Consider the following 17191-nt stretch of genomic DNA (forward strand, 5'->3'; position numbering starts at 1 on the left):
AAAATAAGTTTTTAGTTATCATTTAGTATGTAAATTAATCACTATAATATCCCTAAAAATTTAAGCCACTTGGCCTAATTATAGAAAAAGCTATTCCGTTTCGAAAGTTGTACGAATATTTTTAGAGAATAATTCATACTTTATTTCTGTTTTCATCGTAAAAGTTTCATAGTAAAAAGTTTCAGTAATTTCATTTTTCCAAATAGACAGCCTATAAAAAAAGAAACAATATTATTTTATTCAACAACCCAATAGAAGAATCTCTATATTACGTTTAAGAACAGTTTGTTAATAAAAGGAGGCAAAACAAAATCCCCAACGACATCACGGAAGCACTCGATAAAACTGCAATCGTAAAATCCCTTATAAAATCCTTAAAATCCTTAAAATACCTTCAAATCCTTACAAAATTCCTAAGCGATATTAATTTTATACAATGAATTTAGACCATCCCAATTAGTACAATATAATCCGATTATTTTGAAAGTGGTGTAAGTTCATTTTCTCTTGTTTCGAGAAAATTAAAGGTTAACATATCTGTTAATTAAAAAATTTAGGCTAATTATATGAAGTCTGGCAATGTCTCTACTGTTTTATCAATATTTAATTTGGTTATATAAATTTGTTTTACGCGTATTTTACTAAACTAATGTAATAATGACTTACACCACTTTCAAAATTAGACAATTCTAAAAATCGTTTAATTTCAATTTTGAAAAATCAAATATCACTTAAAATATACTTCATATTAATCCAATTTTGTTTACACATAATGACACGACATAAAATAGAGGTAGTATTTTTAATTTTAGACGCTAATTACATTGTTAAAATTACAAGATATTGATAGTATTTACTTATGCTCTGCATGTGGCAATGTTTCGAAATATGCGTGATGCACCGGAGGTATATAAGGTAATAACTGCTTGATGTTTTTATATTTTTCATAAGTAATAGTCCTGGCATCTTGGTACAAAGGCGCCAGGACGATTTTTTCAAATTTTAGCGGTCCTCCAGGACGTGTAGGTAATAAATTTATAGTTTTCAATTCTTTGTCCTTCATCGATGTTTTTTTGAGAAATCTCATCCAACATATTTGCAACCAATTTAATTGTTCTCCATTAGTGTTTCTTCTTATCTGTTTTTTAATCGCATTTTGAAAATTTTTTATTGAAACGAAATTCTCTCGTTTCATTTCATGTAAAATGAATTTATCATGTTTTCTACATTGTGTTACGTAATATAAAACAAATGTAAAATAACAGGCTACTGGATCGGCAACCATCTGCTAAGCCACCTACCTCTGTCAATTGGACTTACACCACTTTCATAATCGATGATTCTGCGGATTGTCGCGGATTACATTTAGGCAAAGGAAAAGGTTACTTGAAATGACCTCAGGAACTCCCCATTTCCCGATGTTTCCATAATTACGGATCACGCTGTATAATATCTTGTATAGTAATCTACACAGAAAAGCGCTGCTTCGAATGAACAAATAAAACAAATTTGCTAACAATTCGATGCCTAATTCGAATTAGTTATAAAGACTGAAATTCCATGCGAAACGGTTGTTTCGTTTTATCCGCTGTTTATTTATTCCGTAAAACAGCAGACTCCGGTTTCTAGTAATACTCGTTTCGCGGAAGCTTGTCCCGGTTTTTTGCTTGTTCTGAGAAAAGACAACTAGATCACAGGAATCATGATAACTAGCAAAATCGTAAAACTGGGCGCAGTTACACAGTACACAATCTATTACTATCCATTCAGTAAATCTGTTTTGACATTGCGGTACCGATCATTACCCGCGGTACAGGGGGAGTGAGGTAAACCAGCCGGAGGTTTGCTATACTGGTTAGCGGATTCCACGACAGGAAGTAATGATCTGTGACTGATTCGCGAAACAGGAAGGCATTTTATTTTTCTCGATAAAAAAAAGGCTAACATTCCGTAAGCATTATGCGGGAAAAACACAAGAGGCATTATGGACACCTATCGATCAAACCGCGAGCTACCCTGCATGATTCATGCCGCGATCTTTGCGTTATAGTCGCTTCCGTATGAAAATTGGTTACGTGAATTTGAACGTAGCGTCGAAGTTCCGTCTCTTTACACGAGTCATCGAATCTTCTCTCTCTCTCTCTCGCTCTCTCTCTCTCTCTCTCTCTCTCTCGCTTCTCGACAATTAGATTCATAAATCTTATCTATTAACGAGGCATTGCGATAACGAAACTAATGTACAGTCGATGTACAAAGTGTATGTGCACCTTTATGAAACGGAATAATTTTTTTTATAATTGGAACGAACGATCTATTTTTTTCTTTTGAGACTGTAGAGGTACTAGTTCGGACCAGGAAATAGTTTAAAAATGTTTTCAAAAATTGCAACTGTTTGACGTGGTAACCTACAGTTAAAAGTGACGCTACTTAACCTTCTTGTTGTCATTTTAAGTACTAGAAAAATAAAAAGAAAGTATTTTACTAATTATACAGTAAATTAGTGTCTCTAATGTTGAAATGAACTCGCGCGATTTGATCCAGTTTCGAAAAAGTAATTGCATTTTAAAAGATCGTCCACGTGCATTTGTCCCCGCTGTATGCGTAGAAACGAAATACCGTGGTGTCGCGTCGGAACAAAGAGGTTAATTTAGATTCCTCGGTCGCGGTTCGTCCGGCGTAAAAGATGTCGAAACGTCCGTGAACGATCGCCGGCTCGCGCGCGCTTCAACGTTCACGTGATGGAAGCCCATAGACCGGACCGGACCGCGTAATTGACGTAACAACGTGCATCATGAACTTTCGCATAGCTGCTGCCCGTTCTCCATTTATGGCGTTAACTAACGACGGGTGGCATAACGCGACCAGAAAGGCTGCCCCTGCTAGGAGAAGGGCCCTGTTGATACCGCCGGGGCCCCGATTGCCCCGGTGAAAGCGGACCATTGTCTCTGCTCGCGGTCGTTTCGAGCGAACAAGTGTTTCCGCGCTCGCCGCGACGCATCCGCTCTTTGTGATTTATTCGCGCTTTGTACGCCGGGGCACTAGTATCGACCGCGATTAACCCCGCCGCGATAAATCTCTCCGACCGAGCGGAACGCTACGCTTCTACCGCTTACTTACTCTCCGTTGCCGCCGCCGCCGCCGACGCCGCCGCTGGACCCAATGACGACTTTTCAACCCCTTCCGCGGCATACGGAATGGGCAACGGCCGAAACGTTTCGGGTCAAATCAACGAACAGAGTGGGATCATTACGACGCACAGTACGGGTATTTTGTCGACTTAGGTGGCCGAAATTATTTCTATTATTTTTGTTATTAATCCATTGACTGGCAGATTGTTTTTTTAATTTTTGACGAGAAAAGTTATGTATATGCATAAGAAGTTGTGTAATAATATAATTATATTCAAATTCTGTTTTGTTGTTAGAATGTTTTATATTTTTTAAAAAGAATCAAAAGGGGATTGTGGTAGGTTGCACGAATAAAAAATGATAAGAACAAAATGTCAGGTTTGATAATTTTGTTGTGTTCAACTTACACATGATTTTCAAACCTAGTCACTTGTTGAAATGAAATGAAAAGCAAAATATACGTTGTCTGGTACTAATATTATTGACATTTATGTATAAAATAACATTAAACTGTCAAATGCACTTGACATACTCTCCTCGGCAAGTGGTGGACGTGAAATTCCAAAATTACCAAATGGGGATCGTGGATGTTAATGGGTTAAGACCACAGATTTATAAGGATTCGTGACGAAATTTACACAGTTCAAGGACAAAGTTCCTTTAACTGTTTAATCATTGTTAACACTTGAATGGCGTACTCAGGGTACATTCAAACTTAGACTGCAAAAATTGATATTTGAATGTCAAGTTCTTAACAACTAATTTCAATGTTTACATGCTTCGTCAAAGCTTATAGAAAAGTAACGTATCTAGAAGGAATGCCTTAACAAATAAGTTACGAAAACTTGTTGAATAAAATGATAAATGATCCCACGTATACTTGATAGCTAGATTTAATTAGAAAGTTCCGCGGTTCAAGGGTTAATACAATAATGGTCTGTGAAACTAAAATGAACGTAGTATGAAGTATAGACCCCATCTAGGTAAAATATCACAACGTTAATTATACTAGCAAAAGCTATTTTTTATTCTTATTCTCAGTTCCAGTAGCTCATTTACTGTGTTACATTTTGTTTTACTGAAAACAACATTAATGTCAACGAGATCTAAAAAATGTACTGTTCAAATATTGGTTATAAATAATTGGATAAGGAGCGTGAGTTTTGTACTTTCTTTTTGTCATTCCAAGCAATAGAAAAATTATAAAAGAAAACAGCATTTCAATAATTGAAGAGTAAACTAATTCCTCTACCATCTCTAAAAATATTCATTTTGTCTATTTTTAAAACAGTTATTATGTTTTAAAAAGTGTCGGCATATTAACGTAAATCATTGTATATTGTATAAGTTATTATTAGACCACGAATTTTATGCTTTTATAGAAAAATGAGTAGTTGGAGTATAGAATTATGAAGACGCAAGAAGAATTGAATAATATTCGTACACTACTATCAACTTGTGTAGATTGTTAAAAGAAAGAATTTATTCTGATTTCATTTCTGCTTTTTACAATCGTCTTGCAAAGTTTTTATTTTGTATAAAGGTCTACAGTATAGTTATTATTGAATTACGGTGTACTACAATGACTATTATAAATCCTTGCTCCTAAAATAAAGTTATATGTATATATCTATTATTAAATCAAAATTGTCTAAAGCAATTGTAAGCGACAAGAATTGCATAAAAATGAATGTATTGAAATTTGTTGGAAATTTTAACAAATTGGGGAGTGTAAGAGTATCATTAAATCCTTCTATTGTTTTTGCTGCTTGGTATTTCACATAGTCATTTTCATTACATATGTTTACTATATTATATTATATATCATATATGTTTACTATATACGTTATATATATAATTATTATTGAACTGTAGATCTTTATGCATTTATGACATCTTTAACAATACGAGTCAAAATTATATTATATAATATATTTATAAACGTGGATCAACGAAGTTATAGTCGCACGTAGAAACTTTTAGACAATATTATTTCTATGAAATAAATGTTGCCCGGGTGCGTGCAGGACGTTCACAGAAATACGCTCTCCCACGCACGATCGGCGAGTATCCGGAGGAGTGTTTAATGTATTCACCCCTCTTTCCAGAAGAGTCGGCCGAGGCATGCTAATTGCCTTTTGGACAATAGTGGGATACCACGTTGGCATGCGATCCTCTGAGCACGTTCTACCTAACATCGAGAATAATTTCATTTCGTTTCAACCACGTGTGATTGTGACTTCTCTTGCAGCAACGAATTCGAATTATGACAGATATCACACCCAAAAATGAGGCACTTGTTCAATGAAAAACGGAAATCAGAAAATTAATCCCTTGCCGTACTTTGACGAGTCCGACTCGTGATGGATATTATTAGTAATAAATAATTAAATATAGATGTTATTCTGTTCTTTGAAATTGGAATCAAATTCAATAATAATAAACATTAATGGAATATATGGAATAAACATTAATGTTCTGTCCCTTCTAAGAAATTGTGCCAATTGAAAAGTTCCTAATCGCAGTAGCTGTGAAGAAAATGATACGTCAGGGGGTTAATTTCCTTCTAATTAGTTAGTTTGATAATGAATATAGTCTTCGATAGATACATATATAAAAATTATATACTATCGTTAGACCAGAGTTGGATACCATTCGAATTGTTTCGAGTAAATATCTATCTAAGATAGTTATCCATGTGAACTGTTTTTAGTCTAATATTTTATTGGAATAACGATTATTTATTATTCAACATAAATTATTCTATACATTTATTCGAATAAATTATTCTATACATTTATTCGAATAAATTATTCTATACATTTATTCGAATAAATTATTCGCATAATTCTTTGCGAATATCAGTTCAATTTCACATAGTTATAAGATTATAAAACTGTTGATAGCTTCCTCTGCATCAAACATTTTTATTTAAATGACTTATTATTTCAGTACAATCTTATTCGGATAAATTTTTATTTGATTACATATTTATTCGATAGTGACAAATAAAATTTTACTTGTTAGTCTTTTTATTAATTATCCATTATACCAATAAAATTTTAAATAACTCTACATTAAACTGTGGATTCTATGCAATTATGACAAAGGTTATGTCAATTCAAATATAAAGGTTAGGTTAAATATAAAGGTTAAGTTAAATACGAAATTGTAACTACATTAGAAGAATTTAAGATCCTTACATTTATTAAAATTGTTAAAAGAGGAAATACATTTTCACCTAATTTACCTTTCTTAAAACTAATTGAAGAAACTTCTATTTTGCATAAAAATTCGCAATACAATCGTCATATATACTTTCAATGGAAATTGATAGAAAATGTTTATGTACATTATCATATACACAACAAATTGTATGTAATTACTTTAACGTAAAAACTACCATTGCATTGCGTACATTGTATCTTGCCATGGGAAGTATTGCAATTTTCTTAACAACGTTTATAAAATTGTAGATTGCATCGTTAATTAAACGAATTAAATTTATTTTATTTGTGTTTTATACATTGAAACACGCAATGTGTTGAATCTGTTTTAATTGTACCGTTTGCTATGAACGTATCTTTTCCCTAGTGAAAAAATAACTGAATCATTTCCACGTAAATTGAAAAAAAACATTTTGTATCGTTTTACATAAATTAAAATCTAATATGTTGTATACAAATGACAAGCTCATACATAAATGTGATTGGAAGTGAAAGAAGTATTAAATATTCAAGAACTAATAACAAAAAACAGTTATAAATATATGAGTAACAACAATTAAAAAATTAATGAAATATAATATACAAAATATAGAAGGAGATAATAAAATATAAATATTAAGTATAAGAGGAATATAAAAAAGTTTTACATGTAATAGCAGTACAAAAAAGTATTAAATGTAATATCAGCACAAAAAGGTATTAAATTTAATGGCAATACTAATATAATACCATAAAATTGTTGTAAACATATTTGATATGAAACGATCTCGTAAAACTGCCGTTCTAGTTCACATTGTTTCACGGAAAGACGTCCAAGTATGTACAGCGACATACTACGTACATTGTCCTTCATATCGTGGCGTATTATTGATGATCGATACACGTCGTTCACCGTGTAGTTAATATTAATGTCGGTCAAAGTAGTTCCCTATGAATTCTTGTCGACGAAACCGTGGCATCGGGACTTGTGCCAGCGATTTCAATGGTAAAAATGATCTCTCATAGTTATGCCGGCAGGATGCTGGTTGTAATTACACAGCCTCGTATCTATTTATTTACGATCAGTATTTTTCAGTTCTAATGGTCAAGGGTTCGGCCCAGAGTAAAACGCTTTCAGCTTATTTGTCAGTTTGTTTACCTATCTCAAGAGTTACGCCCATTTAATCGCTCCTTATGCTAACTATTTACGGCGCGGTCTATGGTAACCATATGGAAATTATTATAGAAGTGCGCATTCCCGCTCCCTTATTATCGTGACTATAATCATCTCATAGCACGGTATCCGTGGAAGAAGGTTTGCTCTAAAATAGTTCGAAAATTAAAGGTTTTAATGGGCATGAACTTTCATGAATGATTGTCGGTTATTTTAAAAAATCAATTTTCCTTACTATTTCATAAACTTTCCTTACTATTTCCTATTTCATAAATATAAAAAATATCATGGTTATCTTATTCTCAATATAAGAGTCAAAAAACAACGAATACAATTTTATTCGACACTATCGAGTAATAGTTTATCGATTTATTTAGTTTATATTCCTTTTCTCAATTGTTACATTGTAAAGTTTGTTGCATTTCGGTAGATTGATCATTGATGTATAAATATATAATCTTTCTATCAGTGGCCGAAATTTATATAAATATATTCTTGTGAAATTACGTGAAAACAAAAACAAATAACAATTATTCGCATTATTGTAGCAACAATCTAATAATCGTATCCTATTCGAACATCTTATTCGAATCAATTAAGCGAATCATTTATTCGACTCAAGAATTATGTGAATAATTAGAGATTAGAAGAATTATTCAGATAAATAGATAGAGCAAATATAATTATTAAATATTATTAACAAATCAAATATTAAACACTCTATATAAAATAATACAGAAAGAATAAATTACCTTCGAAAAATATTTATTAAAATAATGTCGAACTTTCTTAGTTGTCAGAACAGAGATACATTTTCAGTCCGTAGAAAAATCCGTCGTCTGCTGATAACAGGCTTGAGTTGTGGCTTTGACAAACGAGCACTTATCGGATCTGAACCGAATCAAACTTTCGGAATAAAGGTCACAGATCGGGAAGCTCGGAAACACGAGTAAAGAAAGTTCGAAGGCTTAAAAAAGAGGAAGAAAGAAAGAAAGAAAGAAAGAAAGAAAGAAAGAAAGAGGACCAACGACAACGGAACATTTGTCTAACTAACAAGCTACACACCGAGGCGGGAACTGTTAAATCATCCTGTATCAGTATATTTACCGAAGGATAAAACGTCCGTGGTCTTCTGAATTTATTGCACGGCCTTGATTTATCTCGCGAGAGGATCCCTGTTAGCCGTTTCGTGTGCGGGTTGGCAACGAAAGAAATCGCGAAGAGCAACGCACACACAGGCCCGGGCTTACGTATTTATCGTGGATCAAACGCGTATATCTGCATGCGAAATGGTTACCGAAGCGCAAGTTCGGCGTTCGCGTAACCGCGATACAAACAACTGCAAAGGGCAGCAAACGTCGGTCGTCGGGGGCGTCTACGACGACGTCGAATCCTTAAACGATAATTGCCGCGTGTCTAGGGCTTAGACGTCTGTTTCATTAAGTTCTCGGCGAACTTTGAACGAAGCGGACGTGATTATATCCGAGCTCGCGAGTGGAAGGCAATGCAGGTCGTATTTTTTAGGGATGTTGTTTCAGGTGTTAATGGAGACGAGATTATACACTAAGCTGTGGCAAGAAACACGCGTTGTTTAGAAAAATTTGCTATCGTTCAGGCATATACGATTACGTTTAATTTAATAATTATTAGAATTTGTTGCTTCGGAGTAGGATTTTTTGTTCGAATGATTCTTTGTTCTAATAATTCTATGTTCTAATGATTCTTTGTTCTATTGATTATTTGTTCCAATAATTCTTTGTTCTATTGATTATTTGTTCCAATAATTCTTTGTTCTATTAATTACTTGTTCGAATGATTACTTGTTCTATTAATTATTAGTTGGAATGATTATTTGTTCCAATAATTCTTTGTTCTATTAATTACTTGTTCGAATGATTACTTGTTCTATTAATTATTAGTTGGAATGATTATTTGTTCGAATGATTCTTTGTTTGAATAATTCTCTGTTCGAATGATTCTTTGTTTGAATAATTCTCTGTTTGAATGATTCTCTATTCGAATAATTCTTTATTAATAATTCGAAAAATTAATATGGAAAAAGAAATCAATAAACTATGAAAACACAATTTATAATATTTCATCACTTTTATTCATTCGATTATTTTTCGTACGAACTGCGGTATAAATAAATTGTTATTCGAATGAAATTTTATAAGAATGAAAGAGAAATTAGGAATAAACCTATATTTTATAACTATGATGGTTACCAAAATGTATATATAAATAATCTTGAGTATTGACTATTTCATGCCACGAGGGATGAATTATTGAAGTATTTCTGAGCAGTATTGAGCTATGTTTAGATTACATTATATAAATCAAAGATAAACTATTTCATTTTTACAAACCATAGGAGTTAATTTTTAATATTATAGGAACAAAATCAGAAAATTAGATAACTTTATACGCAATTCTTGTTGCATTATAACTTTATAATAATTTTCAGAAATCTGTATGTGTTTACGATACTAAACAAGTGCCATAGAATATACAAATTTTTAAAGAAAAAGTAAAAATTCTCCTACAAAATTCCAACTGATCAATTTGAAATATAAAATAACATAAGATTCACATTATAGTCATCACATCATTGATTTACTTGCAAAAATAAAAAAGTACAATTTTTAAATTTATATCTATATTACTAATATTTACGTAAAATTGAACGTATTATATCTGATCGAAGCAAATGTTTTAATTACAGAATACAAAAGCGTAATTATAGGATGCATCGTATATGAGCAGTCTCATATTTAACAAAAATTACAATTTTTATTAATTGTAACGGTGTCCTACATTAATAATTAATAACGGAATTGAGACATACTAGAATTGACAGAAATAAATACGTATTAATTCATTTTAGAAGGTATTCAATTTCGGACTGTACGAAGGATTTCATCTTTGGGGTAGCTACCCTTAACAGACCGTGTGGCCCAACGGATAAGGCGTCGGACTTCGGATCCGAAGACTGCAGGTTCGAATCCTGTCACGGTCGAAAACCATTTTTTTTCGTCCTTACCACCTACAATGACATAATTATACTATCCCATACGAAATAGTAACAAATGAATTTAAACGAACACATTCAAGGGAGTAAAGTTTTTAATATATGTTGTAATTACGTTAAATAATATTAAAAGTTAATTACGACCGTATTTTAAGTTAAAATTACTTGCAAATATATATTTATGCATTAATTAATATCGTATCCATCGACTAGTGACGATTTCATCGAAAGTAAAATACGTTTTATTTTTGTGATAATTGGAGTTTTATGTCTAACAGAGTATTGTAATAATGTCGGTTAGGATATAGTCTGTTCGAATAGATTATGTACTTTTTCTAACCACGAACCATGATAACGATAAAGAAGTGCCTACATTAGAGATAATAAGGTTTACCACGATTCAAGCAAGTGAACGTAGCGTGGATAATGAAGTAAATATCGTAAAAATTTATTGTAAAATGTTGAATACATATAGTTTAATATTTTAATACAAAATTTACATATAATAATATATTATATATTTGTAATAGGTTGAAGAACTATTGTTATCTACAAATATATAAAAACATTCGTCTGAATAGGTACTAATTATTTCTCAAAACACTGATTTATGTTAAATTATTATTACATTTATTTTACATTCAAAATATACTGTGAATGTGGTTAATACTCATAAACATGCTTTAAATGTATATATTTAAATATTGTATTATTTTCATTCAGCACTTCACGCTAGATATTGGCAATATCAAAATATAAAGTAAATAAGGCTCTCATAATTATTTATGAATCAGTATTAATATACACGAATGTTTTCATTATGTAAATGACATAATTCTTGTATCCGTTATAAATGTATGATTATTATATATCTCAGATTTTAAATTATGATGGAAATAAAACTCTCATCATTTTTTAAATTTTAAGCTCACCTAATCAGCGATTATGTTATTATATATTTACATTAAATTCTAATAAATTTTATACTTTCAATAATTTGTTGTAATTTATTAATCCCTTTCAATGATTTTTTTCGATATAAAAACCATAAAATTTACAAGTTTATTACATTTAAATCATATAAATTTAATACATATTTGTACAGAATAATTAAAGAATAATATATCATTCTACAACAAGATATACGATTTCAACAGATCATTTTATCGAATTTCGAAGCTACAACTTCGTTAAAAATATAATTTAAAGGTACTATAAAATAACTTCTAAAAGGTTCTCAAAATTCTAAATTCAAATACAGATCTCTGATCAGAATTTAGAATAACGTGTCAAGCGAAAAATAACAAGAAAACCCATAAGATAACGCAATTAGCTTCTATCACATTTTCGAAAGATTTATCATTTTGCACGGCTAATTTTTGTATATGAAAAATGTCGGTCGCAATGCGGTAGAATCGCAGTGACCGAAAGTAGTATGCAGCGAGCGGGCCGGGCGCAATTACCAAGGTATACCGGTAATTACGTTTGTTACACGTGGAAACGGGACCCGCTGGCATAGGTAGCGGCGTGCAACTCGTTTAAAACGGACACCGCAAAGATTGCGCGAACACTCTATAATTCACTGCGCATACTCTCGGTATCGACCTACGATAGTGTCGTCGGTTAATTTGTTGCTTTCACGACTGGCCACGCTCGCCAGGCGCCGATACACCGAGGAAAATAAAATTATCCGCGTTAAGTAGGCGTTGCGATGCACGCGTACGATGGAGGGAGAACGAGAAATAGACAAAGGGAAGGAAGAAGATCGAGTAAATAAGGGTGCCTCGGTCGAGGTCAGGGTACCACCGACAATGCTGGCTGTAACCACTGTAACAGGAACTATGGATTTTTCTTATAAAAAATTATTCTGTATACGAAATATTTTGTTAATGTTGTTTGAACCCAAGTGACTGATTTATTTGGTTATTTATTAAAATTAAGTGGCTCGTTGACGTCATATAGATATTTTCAACGTTGTGTTTGCACATTCGATACATTAAATTATTGTAATGTATAAGATAAAATTCGTTATGTCCACTTTTATTGGGAAATAGTTCTAGCAATTCGTAATTGCTAGATTGTGCGAATTTTATGTATTTATAATAAAAATGTCTGAGTGAAATTTAAAATAATGAAAAGAAGAATAGAATTTGTGAACATTTTGAACTCGGTAAAATTATTGAAGAGAGGAAGACATTTTTCTGTTTGACTCGTGATGGTTGGATACGATGAAAATAATTTTTATTTTGCATAAAAATTGTCAGTCTATTAATTACGTACGGCACAATTCGTTATGTTCAATTTTATTGTGAAATAATTTTAATGCATGACAGATTCAATTGTATTATAATATAGTTCGTAATTCAGATGGCTATTGAAATAAAATATAAAATAAATCAATTACATTACATTTCTATAACACTCATGATGAAGGTTATAATTAGAATGCAATGTAATTGAATTACGATATAATTAAACTACAATATAATTGAAATATAATGTAATTTAATTATAACATAATTAAAATACAATGTAATTGAATTACAATATAACTAAAATACAATGTAATTTAATTACAATATAAATTTTTCCGTATCATTACATTACCAAAACAAACAGAATAACATATCGTTGTAATCAGAAAAAGTACAAGATAATCTTGGCATGATCTTAGAAAATTGCAGATAACATATTTGGTTCCGTTACAGTCGCATGCCACGTAAAAGATAACGATAAAAAAAATGTTGTAATAATTTTCGTGTAACAGACGGCGCTTATCGCGGAACATCTTATAGAACGGAATCTAAAAATACGAAACACGCGCGACGGTGGAAAAGAGAAACGAATTGCGTATATTCCAGCGGGAAAAAGGGGGAGAATGAAATAGGGATAAGACGGCGGAGTCTAGTTGACCCATGACCGGAAGTCGTACGTGCAGACTCCGCGGCGAGAGAAGGGCACACATCCGTTCGCGGAGGACGGACCACAGCGGGAGGACGAAGACGGAGGATCCACTATAAATCAATGCGTAGGCGTTACACTCGCATCTTGCATCGGGGTTCCCCTCTGATTGTTTACATACACACGATGCGGCGAATAATTGATTTTACCGCGGGGCGTCGAAATGTTTCCACGAATCGTGATCGAACACAAATTTCACGCTGGTGTGCTTCGGATATAATCATCCGCTAGTTTAGGTCACTCGAACTGCTCCTTTTATGCGTCGTTTTTAATGTGTTGTGTAATGATTCTTATCAACGCAGAAGTATGCAGAATTTGTGTGCTAGAGCTTTGCGCGTTTATGGTAGAAATGGATAAACGAAACACGGAACAGCCATTACACAAGGACAATTTAAAATTATAATTGCATTAATGTAGAAGAAATACATTTTTATGTAATTTTTGTCGCATATATCTAATAGGATTTTTATTTCAATTTAAGCATCTGGAAATGATGTAAAATATAATGACCTGCTACAAGATCGATCTACTATAATGATCTAGTGATGATTAGACGTCGGATTTTTATGCGAAATAAAAATTGTCTGCATCGATTAAAAATAATTAGCAGGTTCATTTATTTACTTAGTTGATTTAATAAGTTAGAAATAATACATTGAAATTTCCAAAATCTTTTAATTTATTTACTATTCTCAATTGCGTTTATCAAATTTTGTCATACATGCATGTATCATCTACAGTTCTACTGATCAACAACAGGTAATTCGATAATATTTTAAATTATTTATGGAATAGCACAGAAAACTCTTTTAATTTCAATAATCATTATCCTTTAAATGTTTTAGCTGTTATGCATTTGATCTACTCATTTTTAGCCTAAATGCGTAGAATCCGCATTCTAGATATTGGGATTCTATTGTATATCATTTATATTACGTATGATACAAATGATTATCTTATATATTATAATTATGTCAATATTGTCATATATATTATATTTATCGTGTAAATATTATCATATAAATATAATCATATGTAATACAATTATCATATAATATTATAATTACGTCATATATTATCATACATATTATTTATAATGTGAATCTAGTTGTATGGAATTTTTTCTTTAAAAGCAAGAGAAACATTAGCAATTTCAGGTAAATGTTCAAGAGTTTCTCAACCGTTAATACATTTTTAAATAATAAACTCTAACAATCGTATCCCGTTAGCAAGTAAAACTTCGTCTACAAGTACGCCAGCCTACACTTTTGCCATAAATTAATTACGCCTCTCGATAACGTCCATAGCCGGAGGGCGTCTCGCACAAAATGAAAGCTCGCACTGTTCTAGGAGATTGCGAGGTGTAACCGGCCTCTGGCCCCTTTCAACTCCAATTAAATCCTGAACGGGATCACATGCACTACACCGAAGCATCGACCGACGATGATTGATTTTGTTTTTTGCTAGGCGATTTCGGCGATACCCGCGGCCTATAATTTCTCAGATATTTATAACACGCGGAAGAGGCCGGTGGCGCGTTTCCGCGGCGCTTGTCCACGACGTAATGGAAAATTGATTGTGCCGCGGGACCGTAATTTATTGTTTCATTTATTATATTTTGCGGTGTTTAACGTTTAATAGTTCGGTACCCACGGCGGCGTTAAATCACTGAATGGCGGAAGAATCGCCGGTAGAGATCGCTTCATCTGCCGCGCGCGTCCTCTTCTACGGGCTCCGTTGGATCCTGTGCTTAGGGAGCCGCGATTACGAATTGATTTACTGTGTAAAAGGCTTTTCCCGGCGCGCACTTTCATGTCGCGCAGATCGGAATGATCTGTTGTCGCATCCCTGACAGCCGATATATTACCGTCGCGCGACGATTAATAACACCGCGGCCAACAACATTATTACACGCTTACGTTTACGCGAGCTCCCTAATGTTTGTACACTGGTTCCATTGGTAAATGTCGCTTAGCAAATTGGCCAAACTGATTCCTGTCCCACCGAGTTCTATGGTACCTTAAGCGAGTTGTTCGCGAGCCATCGTTCAATCCTTATTTATTCTTACTGACGTCCATAAATCGCGTTTATGCAACCTGGAATCGCGGCTAACGATGGTCTACGGTAATTTCATTCATCGTGCTGAAAGAAGGTGATCCAACTCGGCCTTCGCGATGATTCCACGTCTTTGAAACTATTGTTGTGCTGCTGTTGTTACATTTGTCCCTTGTCATGTATATTCGTGTACAATGTCTAATTTATTGCACTACTTTATTTAATCCTATTTCTATCATTTACTTCTTACTTTATTTTTATTCCTACTTCCTTTATTTATTCCTAGTTCTTTTATTTACTTCGTACTTTATTTATTCCTACTTCCCTTATTAACTTCTTAGTTTATTTTCTTCTATTTCTTCGACTTTGATAAAAGAAGAATCAAATTCTGTTTCAATTTAAAAAAATAACTTTATATTTAATGGATCGTGTTTGTTTATTATAAATGTGCCTCGTTGTTATAGTGTAGGAGGTTAAGTATTTTGTAGAGTGAATCTCTGTAAATTATTTAACTGTCATCATATTTCAGTTTTGGTAAATCACTATTTTATATTATTCTATTAACTTAAGAGCCTTTTTTCAGAGTGAAAATGTTTTAATAATTTAACTGTAATTATATTTAATTCATGATAAATGATGACACAATAAATATTGCTGTAAAGATAAGAATGTATAGAACGAGGTTATTTTTAACTCCATTCAACATTTGACAAGAATATTTTAGTATTTTACTAGTGCATGCGAATTTTTATGCAAATTAAAAATCAAAGAACTTGAATTTACGATCGTGGAAATCGCTTTTTAAACAAGAACAAGTTAAAGTTACAGTACATACTTAAAATTAAAAAAGCTTAATAGAATTTTGCAAACTGGGTCTTCATTGTTGTAATATTTTGATTTTAAGCTTTTATGCAACCATGTAAACATATACGAGATGTTCATTCGAAAATTTTAAATCTAAATATCTCGAAAACAACATATTTTAGGGAAAAATATTAGAAACGAGAATTACTTGATTTAAAAAGAGAATAAACTATTGTATGAAATATTTTTTAATAAGATTTTATTTTACGAGAATATTTAATAAAATAAAAGATTTGTTTGCTTACGAATCATCGTTTATATCATTTATGACTGAGTGCTGACAAATTATTAGCAATCGTACGTTTTCATATTCCTTGGTGAAGCAAGCAACAACATATGTAAATAATTACAGCTATCTTTAGAAATAAATAGACCAATATAAAATAAATACAACAAGTAATATATTCTTGAAGGAGTGTTTTTTGGTAATGCTACCCAGGAAGAATTTATTTTATGGTTCTAAATTCATACTTAAAGTTTGCCAGTTTTAATCCTGAAACACTCTGTATAATATTAGGTCTACCGTAAAATTCTGTCTGTTTTTGATATGACAGAAAATAATAAATTTTATATGCATTTAATGGTGTTTATTGTACTGTATAGTTTCCATCTTTAGTTATTCCCCCTTGCCAGCGTGATTGCAATTTATAAATATCATTTTTGAAGAATTTCTCAAGAATGTGAACTTAACACATTGTTGACCGGTCACGAGTTAACTCGTGTTTACATTCCCAAACTAATAATAGCCGGTGACATGAGATAGATTCAGCGT

At 32.3% G+C, this 17191-nt stretch overlaps 1 protein-coding gene and 1 non-coding gene across 5 annotated transcripts in view; one reads left to right on the forward strand and one right to left on the reverse strand.

Annotated features, from left to right (window-relative positions):
- Positions 1-17191, reverse strand: part of Dgo (ankyrin repeat domain containing protein 6 diego) — a 321616-nt gene that overhangs the window by 129072 nt on the left and 175353 nt on the right. The window lies entirely within an intron of this gene.
- Trnar-ucg (transfer RNA arginine (anticodon UCG)) lies at positions 10455-10527 on the forward strand. The gene has a single exon. It is a non-coding gene; the product is annotated as a tRNA-Arg (tRNA).

This window comes from Augochlora pura, chromosome 11 (assembly GCF_028453695.1).
Source record: "Augochlora pura isolate Apur16 chromosome 11, APUR_v2.2.1, whole genome shotgun sequence".
Taxonomy (NCBI): domain Eukaryota; kingdom Metazoa; phylum Arthropoda; class Insecta; order Hymenoptera; family Halictidae; genus Augochlora; species Augochlora pura.